The 14,413-nt window shown below is 57.7% G+C and overlaps 1 pseudogene; it reads right to left on the bottom strand.

Moving 5' to 3' along the window:
* Positions 1-2,636: 2,636 nt before the first annotated feature.
* LOC129555893 (protein tweety homolog 2-like) lies at positions 2,637-13,982 on the bottom strand (annotated as a pseudogene).
* Between the last annotated feature and the right edge of the window lie 431 nt (positions 13,983-14,413).

Genomic DNA, 14,413 nt, shown 5'->3' with positions numbered 1-14,413 from the left:
AGACTGATGTGAGCTTTGAAAACCAGCAGTGGCTTTACACCAACGACCAACGGAAAGGAACCACGGAGACTGGGGGAATCGCTAACTACAGCTGCGCAGCATCGCCGGCCGAACCAGTGCGGAAACTCTCAGGACGCACAACTGCCCCTGAATCGAATCAACTGCACAACTTAACAAAAGAGAGAGGAGAGACTTAAGACTTAATGGGCACACATTAATCACAATGTGTGGATCTGATTCAGATCTTGATTTACAAGAAAAACTATAAAATTTACAGTTATGAAACAATGCAAAATTTGAATTTTGACTATTTGCTTTTCAGGATTTATTGTTTGAGCTGTGCTCATCGTATCATAGTTATTTTTTAAAATATCCTTGTCTATTAGGGATACATATAGAAATACTTAAGGATATTTTGGGGGTAGAATTGCCATTGTTTAATGGGTATTGGGGCTGGGTGACTGGTATGTGAGGGCTCACTTTAGTGTTTTTTTTTTTTAAATTTTGTATATATATTCAAAATATTTTGTAATAAAAAGTAAAACAAACTCTTGGTTAAAGTCATATTGAAGTATAACCTAAAGTTATACTATAATTATAACGTATGTAACTTAGAACTTAAATATATTATAATATGATAATATTATCAATAGTGATATAAATAACATAAATAAATGTGGAAGAAGAGAAGAACTCCAATCATTAATGTGGACAAGCTGTCCTCAAGAAAGCAGGGCACAGCTCCCCACTCCTTAAGTGTGGCCTCAGCCTTTTTTCCTTTCTTTTTGGCCACGCTGCAATCTTAGTTCCCTGACCAGGGATCGAAACCATGCCCCCTGCATTGGAAACACAGAGCCAAGAGGAGCCCAAAGAGCCATGACAAATACACTCAATAGGGGGGAGAAGTCCTGGAAAGGAACCTGGAACAGAAAAAAGATATTAGATAAAAACCCAGAAACCTCAATAATGCATGGCTTTAGTGATGATGTATCAGTATTTGGTTCTTTACCTGTAAGAAGTGTGCCATGCGAATGTCAGGTGTTAATAATAGGAACCGGGTGTACAGGACTCTCTCTTCGCAATGATTCTGTGAATCTGAAAGCAAACTCTGAAAAGGAAAGTGTGTTTAGACAAAGAAAGCTGTTGATGGCTGGGTTAGTGTGGCAGTGTGCTGTGCTGAGATTCTTAGGATTTCTCATCTCTGTTGCAGCGTGCTTTTGCCCCCAGCGGTCCTGCACTCCTTGGTAAAGACTGTTTAAGTCTGTTTCTGAGAGTAGAAAGGGAGCATGACTGAGAGCTGGTATTTCTCAGGCATTTGTTTCTCTCCTAAGTTTGAAGCGCTTCTGTTTCAGGAGAAGGAGCAGGCTGCTGCCAGCCTCAGACCCACTGCTGGTTTCCACGGCAGGGACTGCAGGCACCGCGTTCTCCTGCACCTTCTTGGGGTGGAAGCCAGAGGGCAGGGAGAAAACCTGGATTGGCTCAGTGAGGCTGTTTTCTCAGAACGCGGTCGGGTTGAGCAGAGTCCCTCCGTCCCTGTCTCAGCCGAGGAGCCTCTCCTTTCCACCTTTGTCCTTGTAGTTCTCTGGGGCGACTCTTGAGAGACCCTGGCAGTGACTGTAACGGAGGAGAAAGGATGGCGAAGCCGGGGGATGGAGATAAATTATGCGGGAAAGTGTTTTTCTTCAGTCATTGTAATACAAGAGGAGAAATACAATGGCAGTAACTGTAATAACTGTCATACAAGGGGGAGAAGATGGTGAAATGAGGGGATGAAGATAAGCTATGCGGGAAAATATTTTTCTTCATTTTTGTTCACAATAAGGAGGGAGAAATAGTACAAGGTTCGGGAACTCACCGGCTCTTCACTCACAAGTGGTCCGTTCGCTTGACTGTCTCGTTGACTGTCGGCTTCTTGCTTAGGCATTTCCCCACCCGGCAGAGTTCCCCACTGTGCCGCAGTGTGTGATGATCGTGCACTTAGATGATCTTTTCCTGCTTCCGATGGCTGCTGAGATGGTGCTGCTGAAGACCCGAGTCTTCTGTCACTCCACAAGAACACCCACGGGAGCCTGGAAAACAAGTCTACTGAGTGAGGGTCAGAGCCAGACAGAGGCGGTCCCCTGGGCGGGCTGCTCTGCAGGGGAAGACTTAGTGCGGGTCTGCAGAGAATGAGCGCCTTCTTCTTCATTAAGAAGGAAACGTCAGAGTCCGTGGACCAACATAAATACACATAAAATAAAGCCTTTTGGGACTTCCCTGGGGGTCCAGTGGTTAAGAATCCACCAACCCATGCAGGGAACAGGGGCTTGATCCCTGGTCTGGGAAGATCCCACACGCCACGGAGCAACTAAGCCTGTGCGCCCTAGGGACAGTGCTCCACAGTAAGAGAAGCGCCGCAACGAGGCCCCCACGCCGCAACTAGAAGAGATGCGCCCAGCAGTGCAGGCCCAGCGTGGCCAAAAATGAACGAATGTATAAATGAGGCTTTCTAAAGTGCCGCCTCTAATATTTTTGTAGTAAGTTCCTCCCAGTGCAGCCAAGTCGGAGAAACACTAAGTTTGAGTGTTCGCAGCAGAGGTTAGCCAGCTACTGCTGGGAAGTTAAGGATGTGGCTTCTGACGTTATGGCATCTCCCGTCAAACGTACGGCCTGGGAGTCTGCACGTCTAACAAGCTCCAGGTGCTGCTGGTCTGCTGACTCTGAGGAGCGATGATCCACAGGACCTGACTGTCCTCTGGCCCCAGGGGTTCAGGTCTGAACCACTCACACCGGAGCCGGACAAAGGCTTCCGGCGGGGCCGGGGATGGGGGCCCGAGACTCCTTAACTCCGTAAGATTGACTGGGTCTCAATTTTGCCCTCCCGGGGACACCTCGAGGCACTTTAGTTGTTCTTCAGTTGTTAAGTCGTGCAGCGCGCCAGGTTCCCTGGACTTCACCATCTCCTGGACTCTGCTCATATTCATGGCCATTGAATTAGTGATGCTATCTAACCATCTCATCCTCTGCCTCTTCTTTTGCCTTCAGTCCTTCCTGGGGGAAGGTTTATTCTGCCCTTGAGCCTTGCAAATAAGGTCACTTTTCTGATTATCTTTGCTGAAGGCAGGGAGAGTGGCCTGGATCTTTCACAACAGAAGGCAATCTGAAATTCATTTACAGTTGGCATTCCAGGGCCTTGAGTAATTCATGTGTCACAGCATCAGATTTCTCCTAATTACACTGTACTGAGATCAATGTGAAAATCAATCTGCATTCCTGGGGCTACAGCAGCTGGCGGGAGGGAGCAAGAACCGAGAGGCTTCTTCTGGGTTAGAGGGAAGCCAGCTTGGGGTTTCAAAGGTGCCAACTCTGGAAGTAGGCCTGGACAGGCTGCTGTCCCTGCCTGGGGCTCCCAGGAGCGAGAGGAAGGCCCAGGTCAAGCACAATCTCTAAAGGACAGCAGGGAGGTGCTCTGGGCAAAACAACAGCAAGGCGGGGCCGGGCAAAGAGAGCCAGAGGGTCGGCTTGAGCAGGACACTGTGGACGCTTGGGGCCGATCATCCTGCGTGCAGGGGGCTGGCCTGTGCCCAGCAGCGCCCCTGGCCTCCACCCGCTCGAGGCTGGGAGCAGCCAACACCCCCCGCCAGGTGTGACAACCAAAGATGCCTTTAAGGGTGAAGTGAAAGTGTCAGTCGCTCAGTTGTGTCCGAATCTTTGGGACCCCATAGACTGTAACCCACCAGGTTCTTTTGTCCATGGGATTCTCCAAGCAAGAATACGGGAGTGGGTTGCCATCTCCTCCTCCAGGGGATCTTCCCAACCCAGGGATCGAACCTAGGTCTCTGACATCTCCTGCCTTGGCAGGCGGGATCTTTGCCACCTGAGCCATTGGGGAAGCCCAAAGATCCTTGAGATGTGGCCAGACATCCTCTGGGGGAACAAACTCGAGTGCCCATGAGGGAGACCCAGTGCTCCAAGGGAAGGCTGAAAGGTCACCTCCTCAGGCCCCGAAGAACAGTTCCTCCCTCTAGGTCTCATCGCACCGTACAGCACTTACTACAGCAGCTTTCTGAGTCTCCCCCCTGCAGATTACCCCACTTCCCGAAGATGGGCTGGGTCCCCGGCTCTCTTTCCCAGGTCCAGCGCTGTGCTTTTCACTAACAGCACTCGCTGGACACCTTGAGCTGGTTCTCAAAGCCAAGTCAACGTCATGGGTCTTGTGTTCTTGGGGCGCCAGGGCTCCAGGTTCACCACCTGAATGGCTTCTTCCAAACTACCGGGATGGGCAGGTGAAACGCCTTGCGAAGCCCAGTGAAGGCGACAGCTCCTTCCCTGACAGACACCTGGCTCAAGAATGCAGACATCCAATCTTGTCTCAGACCCCCTTCTTTCTTATAAATGCCAGGCTGATTTTTGTTTGTTTTCTGTTTTTTTTTTTTGGCTGCACCACACGGCATCAGGATCTCAGTTCCCCCATCAAGGATCGAACCTGCACCCTCTGCAGTGGGAGCTCGGAGTCTTAACCACTGGACCTCCAGGGACGTCCTGGCAGTCTGGTTCAATGCTTATCCAATAACAAAATCGTTTCGTTCTTTTCTACCTCTGTGGGAGGGAGCCACTGGGTCCCCAGGAAGCTTTCTCTTTAACTGGCCCCCTCCCCGGCAGGGTTTGTGCCTTGGCCTGGGGAGCCCAGCTTACCGTGGGTGGAGGGGATCCTCTTCCGATGAGCGGCAGGATCTCCTAGCGCGGGTTCCCGCGGAACAGCGCGGCTTGGTTCCTGTGGGGTCGACGGGTGAGGAGCGTTCAGGGCGGGAACACAGGTGTGTGCCTGGGTTTCTGCAGGAGGGTCCCAGGGTGTGCATAAGGGAGACAGGATCGGACCACAGACAGAGGGGCGGGAGAAGCAGCAGAGAGCGGGTGATGGGGCCAGGGGAAACGCGGCTTGAGGCAAAGGACCCGACATCTGCAGGGGCTCTTCTTCTAGCGCGAGATGCTCTGGGGTTGGGGGAGGGCCCACACTCAGGCATCCCAACGGCAGCCAGGGGATCAGTTGGCCTCGGATGCCTTCCTCCCCGGCCCTGGTCCCCTGGACCCAAACATGCCCCCACCTGCAGATCCAGCTCCCCGAAGGCCAGGAAAAGCGCCGCCGCCCCAGCCTGGCATGTTGTGGGGAGGCCCCGGGAGCCTCATCGTACATGTACTCTGAGATGGGGGCGTTGGAGATGGTCTGGGCTGGGTGCAGGCTGCCCAGGCTGCTGCTGTAGCTGCAGAAGCTGCGAAGCTGCCCCCGAGACGGGTTGTGGGCGGCGATGCGCCGGGCCTGGGGTTGAAAGGGTCGTCGTCGTCGATGTCGTCATAGTCCCTGTCCCTAGGATGACACGCAGGACACGGCCGTGAGGGGCGGGGGGTGGGGGGACCAGGCAGTGGGGTCCCGACTCGCTTCCCAATCTTTCCTCCCAGGACTCCCCCTTGGCTGCAGGTGTCTCCTTGAGGTTCTCTGAAAGAATGGTCTTCAGCCCTGCCTTACACATATTACTCTGCCCCGTTCCCAACTGCACACCCACCTCCTCCAGGCAGCCCGCCCTGCTGACCACCTGCACACTGACCCTCCCTACCCTGCCTCCTTTTCTGATTACTCTCGAGACACTGAAATGCTCTCTTGTCTGTCTCCTCCGTGAGACTATAGGTGCCCTGGCAACAGCACGACAATCTGTTCCTTCCGGGATTCTGGGGGCACCCCTCCCTGCAGCAGCATCACCCTGCAAAGTCCTGCAGAGGAAGAGGAGAGAAGCTAAGGAGGCCAGGCTGTGGCATGATGCCCTCGTCATCCTTGGCCCTGCTCTGGGCCCCTCCAACCTCCTTCTGGAGTCCTGCCTGGACTTTCAGGGACACTGCAGCAGAAAGCCAGCCAGCCTGTTGGGGTTGAATGCCCGGTGCCCCTGCTGCCCTTCTCCACCCCAGGCTTTCAGTTCTCAGCTCAGCCGGAGAGCAGAGCCTCCCGCCTCCTTCCCCAGGAAGCCCACCTGGTGGCACAGTGCTTCCATGCCCCCGGCCCCAGGCATATCATGATGGAAAAGGCCAGGGCAGCCAGGAGGGAGAAGAGGCCGAGGTATAGCAGGCCCTCGAGGCCGTCGTAGCAGATGCCATGTCCAGGTAGTCCTGGAGGAGGAAGAGGGACACGCAGCTGCACGGGCAGAGCGGCACTGCCGGGGGTCCCAGCTGGTCTCTGGAAGCCCCTCTCTCCCAGCCTGGGCTCCCCTCCCCCATCCCAGGCACAGTGTACACCCACAAAGGCTCCACGTTCGGGACCCCGACACGACGGGGCGCTTCTTGGTTCTGTCTCTACGAATTTGCTGAAAATACCGACTGTGTGCTGGGCTCGGAACAGGACAGATGACGAGCTTGCGGGTGGGGGAGTCAGAGGGCAGAGGGCATTTAATCTGAGGCCAGGACAGCAGGGAAGCGGAGCGAGCCTGCAGCCTCTGAGGCACAGGGGCCAGGCTCGGCGTGTTCAGGATGGATGGAGAGGTCAGTTGAGGACACACAAGACGGCGCCAGGTCATGCTGGACCTCACAGTGCAGCCGAGGAGGAGCCTGAATATAACCCAAGGTGATGGGAAGACATGGGCTTGGGGAAGGAAGGCTGTGATCCAATCCGGTTTTTAAAAGGCAGCTCTGGCTGCCGTATATGAAAGGTAAGTGGGTGGGAGAAATCGGGGACCGGTTAATAGGCCACGGCTGTCACCCAGGGGAGCAGGGTGGTGCTTGGACCAAGGCGGGGGTTGTGGGGGGGACAGAAGCGGATGGAGCAGGGTGGATCCGAGGGTACAGTTGTGAGCACTCGCTGAGGGATGGGGTGTGGAGATGGGGGAGGAAGGAAGGGTACTGGGGCCACCCCCTGCTCTCAGCTCTCAAGTCAGGCTGCCAGGGTTGGAAACCCAAGGCATGACTCGACAGCTCTGGAATCTTCGGTAAGCTACTTCAAAGATAAAAAGATATATACATCTGTCCATCTGTCTATCCATCCATCCATGCAAATTCACACACAAATTGCTATCTACAACATTTCTCATGAAATATCAGGTATTTCACCGTCTGACAGTGAGGACTAAACGATAGATCGGATGTACAGTGCGCAGAACAAGGTGGAAGCCAGGGACTCAGTAAACTGCAGCCGTGATCATCATGACTGTTGGCTCAGAACCCACGTGCGATGTGAGAGCTTGGCCACATACACTGGCTTCCTGCTTTGGAGGCGAGGAGGGCTCACGTGCGCCCAGCATGCTCGCTGCATGGATGTCTGATACTGCAGATTCCTAGAGACGACCCTGGCAATGAGGGCGGGGTGTCCACTGGCGACTCAGGAACCGGATGGGCTGACCAGACGGCTGGGGGTCTGTGCGCCAGGGAACAGCCCTCCTCATGCAGCTCAGGGTGCCCCGAAACAGACCCAACTCTCCGTACCCCCACCCCCTGGTACCTTTCTCTGCTTGCGTCTCCCCGGCTCAGCACTGGAGAGAATCTAGAAGCCAGACACTCTTCCCCCCCATCCCCTGAGTCAGGCAATCACTCTCCCAGCCTCTGCTGGCTTCTCCCTGGGACGATGTGGCCTGCTGGGGTGACCCCCCCTCGCCCTCCGCCTGCCCCCCAGGGCCACCCCGCACCTTGTGCAGCCCCCGGCAGTCCAACAAGGCGGTCTGCTGGTGGAGGACGGACTCGGATGAGTTCAGCAGGAGCGGGATTTCAAGCAGATCTTTCTGAAGCAGGAAGAGGCGGACATGCGGTCAGACCGAGAGGCAGAGAGTGAGCGCGGGCGGCGGGGAGGGCTCGGGGCGAAACCGCAGACGCAGCTTCCGCAGAGAGGCCTCTAAAGCCACAGGGAGGGGCTAGACGGCACGGGGAGGGGACCCGCTTTCTCTCCCCAGCCCGGCCCCGAGGGGAGGGCCGGCCGCCTCACCTCTGCGGTGGGGAAGCGGGGCGCGGCAAACTGCAGCCGTCCTGCCACCTGGATCTGCATGGCGCTCAGGGAGCGCTGGAAGACGGCCAGGGCCTGCGCCGGGAGAGACCACAGCCAGCGTGAGGTTTACTCCCAGGAGCCCCCTGCTGCCTGCTTCCCCTGCAGCTGCAGTCACATCCCTGATCGGGGACGGCCCTTCCCGCTGGCAGGAGACTTTCCCTCAGCCCTCAGCCTTCCTGAGAGCTGCACAGTCCACCTGCTTCCTGCTACTCGAAGTGTCCTGCTGGGACAGCCTGGTCGGGGAGCTTGTGAGAAATGTAGAATCTGGGGCCCGCCCAGACTTAAGCACAACCTCTGCACGGAAACCAGCATCCAGGGTGATGGATGGGCATGCAAGCTGACCAAGAGCCCCCTGCACAGGACCCCAAAGCAGCAAGGAACAGCCAGGCACCTCCACCTTACTGGTCAGTGCTGCGGCTGACCACTGGGGGGCGCTGGGGGCAGGGTGAGAGCTGGGCCCGGGGAGCAGTACCTGCTGGAGGGGGCTGCTTGTGCTCTGACGGCAGTACAGGTGGTATCGGGTCACCTCTGCAAGGCAAAGCCACTGGAGTCAGGCAGAAGCGCACACGTGACCCGTGCTCATCCATCCTCCGTGGCCAGGCCCGTCCCCGAGCTCCTGAAGGAGGCAGCTTCTAAGACCCGGCCCATTGGTTCGGCGGACCTGAAGGACAGTGATGGGGTGGCTCTGGGTGACTACAGGACTGACAGGGAAAGTAGGACACCGTCTGGGGCCTCCCTGGTGGCTCAGACGGCAAAGAATCCGCCTGCAGTGTGGGAGAGCCCTGGGTGGGGAAGAAGCCCCGGAGAAGGGAATGGCTACCCACTCCAGTATTCCTGCCTGGAGAATCCCATGGACAGAGGAGTCTGGTGGGCTACAGGCCACGGGGTCCCAGAGTCGGACATGACTGAGCGCCTAACGCTTTCACTTTTTCTCAGGGGCACAGTCTGGCTGACCGCGGGCCTGGACCGAGCATCCCAGGCGGCTCTGACAACAGCAGCTGAGATCCTTACCGGGGCGGACCTGGCCCTCTGTGATGTTCAGGATGAAGGTGTCTGGAGATGCGCAGAAGTCGCTGGTGCCCTGAGCCAGGGAGAAACAGGAGAGGTGGAGGAAAGTCACACACTCCCAGGAACACAAGCATGGGGACCCCACGGCTCAGACCCGGCTGGGCAAGAACTGTCAATGGCCAGCCTCCCTGGGGTGGGTCCTGGCTTTGCCCCTGCCTGGCTCTTTTAACTTTAGAGTCAAGGGCTTAGCCTGGGTCTCAGCGTCTTCATCAATCACACAGGAGATACGCTCTTCTCCTAATGAATCAATCCACGCAGCATACTCAGAAAAGTGACGGGCAGACAGACAGCAGGCACTCTGTGCTGTTACCTTTGATTTCTGAATGCCTCTCCCGGGAGGGACCCAGGTGAGGGAAGGGGATGCTACGGGATACTTTCTGGAGTTATCTGCACCACAACCTCGTCTGCCAGTCTCTCAAGCCAGCCCCCACTCCGGGGGGTGTCCATCTATGAAGCCTGCCCCAGAATCTCTTCCTAAAGAGTTACAGAGGTGCTGAGTCCATCTCTGAGCTTTTGGGTCCGGGTCTTGTTGTGATACGATGGGAGGTCAGGACGGGCACAGGGCTGAGAGGGGACGCAGGCTCCAGGCTCTGCTGTTGCCACGCCGGGGCACCACCAAGGGCCCACGGGGCCGAGTGGCGGAAGGTCTGGGCCCTGGAAGAGGTGGCTGCGAGGACGCCGCCCTCTGAGCCAGGCCCTCCGCAGATCTGGCCTGCGGGGTGCGGCAGGACACTGGGTAGAGGGGGGCTCCCACCTTTCAGGTCACCCCGTGACCCTCCTAGAAAGGGAATAAACCTGCAGGAAACCAATGGACCAGTGGGAAAGGTTGAAGGCAAAAGGAGAATAGGGCGGCAGAGGATGGGACGGTCGGATAGCATCACCGAGCTCAACGGACATGAACTTGGGCGAACTCTGGGAGATGGTGAGGGGCAGGGAGGCCTGGCGCGCCGCAGTCCGTGGGGTCGCAAAGAGTCGGACACGACTGAGCGACTGAACGACAACAGCAAACCGATGGACACTGACCACACGCCTCCCAGGGCCACCGATCTGTCTCGCCCCAGCAACAAGCCTTCGCGGAAAGTGCCGGTCTCCTGCCCATCCTACACAGGAGGAAATGAGGCCTGGGGAACTTCAGGAACGTTCCTGGGGCCCCCTGCCGGGGAGGGGGCATGCTCGGTGGCCAGAGCACCTGGGTGACCTGCCATCCTCTCGCAGAGGCCACTTCTCCCCGCTCCTTCTCCTTGGGCGCTGGCTTTGCTCTCTGCCTCACACTCTGGACTGTACAGCGGGGTGGTCGAGCAGGCAGGGCTCAGTTCCCTGGCTCCCACCTGCCTCCTCATCACGTTCTTTCTAAAAAATATTCATTTGACTGTGCGGGGTCTCAGTTGCGGTTCGCGCAATCTTTAGCTGGGGCTCGGGGACTCCAAGTTGCAGTGTGTGGGTTCTAGTTCCCTGACCAGGGATCGAACCCAGGTCCCCTGCACCGGGAGCTCGGAGTCTCAGCCACTGGACCACCAGGGAAGCCCCCGGCACATTCTTGGGGGACAGTTCTCCTTCCTGGAGACCCTTTCTGGGGGGACAGGGGAGGGAGTGGGTGAGGCCACAGAGTTGGCACTCTGCCCCACAGCTCTCAAAAACAAAAACAAGAGCAGCCCCAGAAAAACAGGCTGGGCGGGCAGGGGCAGTGGCCGCACAAAAGCTCCCCACAACAGCCTCGGAGGGCCTGGCTCCTTCTGCCCCACTTCCTATTAAAATGCAGCAGGAGCCACAGCCCCGGCAAAGGCCCATTCACTGCCTCACCCTCGCCCTCTCTCACACAAGGGCCTGATTAATCGAATTAGGGAGATGGCCTTTCTCTGCAGCTCCCTGGCCGCCCGGGGGGCCCTCGGCTGGGAGCTGCAACACAGAAGCCTGCTGAGAGGGAGGAGACCCCGCTGGGAAGGAGCAGGCTCCCCAAGGGGCGCCCGCGATGGCCAGCTGGAGGCACCCGGGGAGGGCCCGCAGTGTGCAAGCTTCCCTGGGCCCACTCTTGTCCCCGGACAAGCGGGGCTGTCTGCCAGGCAGCTGTGCGTGTGGCCTCGGCCAGCAGCCACCCTCCCTGGACCCTGTTCAGCCCGCCTCACTCCAGATGACGTCAGGATGTGTTTGAGCGTGACCTGGGCCCTCCCGCTGGCTCAGACGGTAAAGAATCCGCCTGCCATTCGGGAGACCTGGACTCAATCCCTGGGTTGGGAAAAGCCCGTGGAGAAAGGAATGGCTACCCACTCCAATATCCTGGCCTGGAGAATCCCATGGACTGAGGAACCTGGCGGGCTACAGTCGTCCACAAGGTTGCAAAGAGCCAGACATGACTGAGCGACTTTCACTTGGGCCCTCCTACTCTGCTCTTCCCTGTACCTGGAGGGGTCCCAGCCCTGGGGACGCAGGCTCCTGCCTGCCCAGGGCTCACTCACTGTGTGGTGTGGGGAGGGGAGACACAGCAGCAGAGACCCACCTCCTCCCCCTTCTGGACAAGCTCTGCCCAGAGCTACTCAGACAAGCAGCACTAGGGTCCATGCGTTCTGGGGGCATCGTGGAGGCCAGGGTCACCAGCCGGCCCCATCACTGGGCCAGGCACGCGTTTGGGTAGAGGGCTTCCCGTGAGAGCACCCCCGCCCCGCTTTTTTCTCCCAGATCGAAAGGGCAGAATGGACGCAGGTCACAGGTTTGCTCTGTGGCCCTTAAGTCAGCTAAGGCGTTCTCTGAAATCCCCGTAAATCTGCCCCTCTGTCACAAACACACACAGACACGCAGCCTCTACCACCACTGTGTTGATCCACATGGGGCTGTGATGATCTGCCTATGAGCTGAAACTTAAGAGGAAACGTCCCGTTCTTCTGATTCGTCCATCTCCAGGCACCCACACCCCCGAGAGCCACGTAGCCGAAGGTCGAATGAATGAATGAACGCTGTGTACTCAGCTCCTCTGGAGCGTTTGGTCCCCCAGAGACCGAGCGCACTGGCCTAGCTGGCTTCCGCCCACACTCCAGACACCCTGTGTGTGTGTCTGTTTCTGTTTGCTCTTTTTTTAACATTTCAAGGTGCCACAAGGGGAAACACACACCACTGTGAACCGGACAGTGTGTGTGAGTCCAAGCGCAGGGGACGGGAAGCCCCCTTCTGCTTTCTGGACGCGGGGAGGAGGGTCCAGGAGTGCGCACTGAGGCCCAGGGGCGCTTCCGGGATGGGGCTCGAGACGCGCCCTGTCCCACCATCTGGGCTCAGCGCTTCACACCCAGAGGAGGCCCCTGTTCCCTCGTCCCCAGCCGCACAGGCCGTGGCAGGAGGGTAAAGGATCAGGCTTCAGGCCTCTTATCTTGGCTCTACCCCCAAATGCCTTGTGACCCCGGGGCAAGCCTCTTCCTTTCCCGGGGCCTGTGTCGCCATCAAAAGGGATGAGCCAAGCCCCTTAAGGTCCCAGACTCTCGGATTCTTGGTGAGGGACTGAGACCAGAAGCTGGCCTTGCCCTGGGGACACTGGACGGGACACATCGACGCACCACCAGACCGAAGACCACCTAGGCGGACCACCCGGCACCCCCATGGCCTTCAACTCACCATGGCCCTGGCAGCGTCAGCAGCCAGGGACGTCCAGCTGAGGAGCAGGGCCAGCACCCCGCAGCAGAGCATCCTAGAGGAGAAGCAGCCACCGGCAGGGTCCCGGCAGAGGCTGGCAGGTGGGGGCCCCGTGGTGGCTGCCCGGCACCCAGCCTTCGGGGCCCTTCCTCTCAGCTACGAGTTTGTACCCCCTGGTTCTCAGTGGCCCCCAGGGCAGCCCCAGCCTGGGCCCTGACACCGCCCCGCTGACTGTTGGCAGAGAGATACCGACCGATGTCCGGGGAACAGGTCGCCAAGGGAAGAGATGGCAGCAAGGGCGCGAGGTGAGCGGCTCTAACAGCTCAGCTGCGGGACAGTCAGGCCCAGGAGGCAGGGGCTGGAGGGGGGAAACCCGCCCCTGGCTTGGTGTCCAGACGGCAGGACGGTGGCTGCTGCCCCCACCCCGTCCCCGGGCCGGGTGCTGAGGGGGAGGGAGGCGGTGTCAGGCTGCCCCTGCTGCCCACATGCCCCCGGCCCCCCAGGCCCTCATCCCTCTGGACGGCGGCACCGTCACTCCCCACGCTTGGCCAGCTCTTCCCCCAGCCCCAGAGGCAGGCTACTCACGAGGCCAGGAGACACCTGGAGCGCTTGGCCAGACCCAGGCAGGCGAGGAGGCAGAGGACCAGGTCCAGGATGAACAGCAGGCGGTAGGAGAGCCACCTGGGCGGAGTGGGAGGGGCGGTCAGGGGAGCCCCTGGCCCGCTGGCCTGATCGAGGGACTAACTGCCCATAGCCGGTGGCTACGCTGATGAGACCGGGGGCCAGCCCTGCCCCGGACAGCAAGAACCCAGTGTGCACGGTGGACAGCCCTTGGGGTTCAGGGGGCTGCACCGCGGCCTGTGCCTGGCCAAAGGAGTCACCCTCCCTCCCCCGGCTGAGTGTCTGAACCAGCACTGTCTCCTAGAACTTTCTGCAGCGATGGACACGGACCACCTACGCACTGACCACTCTCTGCCGCTACCTACGCGTGGCTGAGAACGTGAAACATGGCTGATACAACCGAGGAAGCGAATTTCTCCTTTTACTTTCTTTTCTCCCTTTAGAATTGAAGCATAGTTGCAATACAATATTATGTAAGTCACAGGCGTGTAAAAATGACTCACAATTTTTAAAGGTTACACTCTCTGTATAGTTACTATAAAATACTGGCCATACTCATGTTGTACAATATGGACCCTTTATCTTATTTTTAACTTACTGTTTACCGTGCACGGGAGCGCAGCTGCTCTACCACGGTGTGACCGTTTCCGGCGAACAGTAAAGCCACGCAGTTAATCACATACATGTGCCCCCCCTTTCAGTGACTTCATCTTTTGCTGTGGGCCATGTGGGATCTTCCTCAACCAGGGTTGAACCCGCGCCCCCTGCAGCAAAAGTGCAGAGTCTGAACCACTGGACTGCCAGGGAAGTCCCTCATAGCCTTTGTTCCAACAGCCACACGTGACCAGTGGCCACGCCATGGACAGAGCAGGTCTAAGCCATCTCTCGGCAGCCTCCTGGGAGGCATGTATTTGGACTCTGGTTCCCGTTGCTTCTAGAAGACACACACAGTGTCAGACCAGGCGAGGTCTGACGCATCTATGCCACGGATCATAGTTTTGATGGATCATAGCCACGGATCTAAGAAAGCTCCTAAGAGGCCTGCATCTTTAACAATGGCGCGACGCAAGAAGAGTAGCTCCTGTTCTTCACAACGAGAGAAATTCCAAACCCAGC

Source organism: Moschus berezovskii, chromosome 19 (genome assembly GCF_049115385.1).
Source record: "Moschus berezovskii isolate FMDL1 chromosome 19, NW_MosBer_1.0, whole genome shotgun sequence".
NCBI classification, from domain to species: domain Eukaryota; kingdom Metazoa; phylum Chordata; class Mammalia; order Artiodactyla; family Moschidae; genus Moschus; species Moschus berezovskii.
The sequence above is the reverse complement of the archived record's forward strand: the minus strand, read 5'-3'. Positions and strand labels throughout refer to the sequence as shown.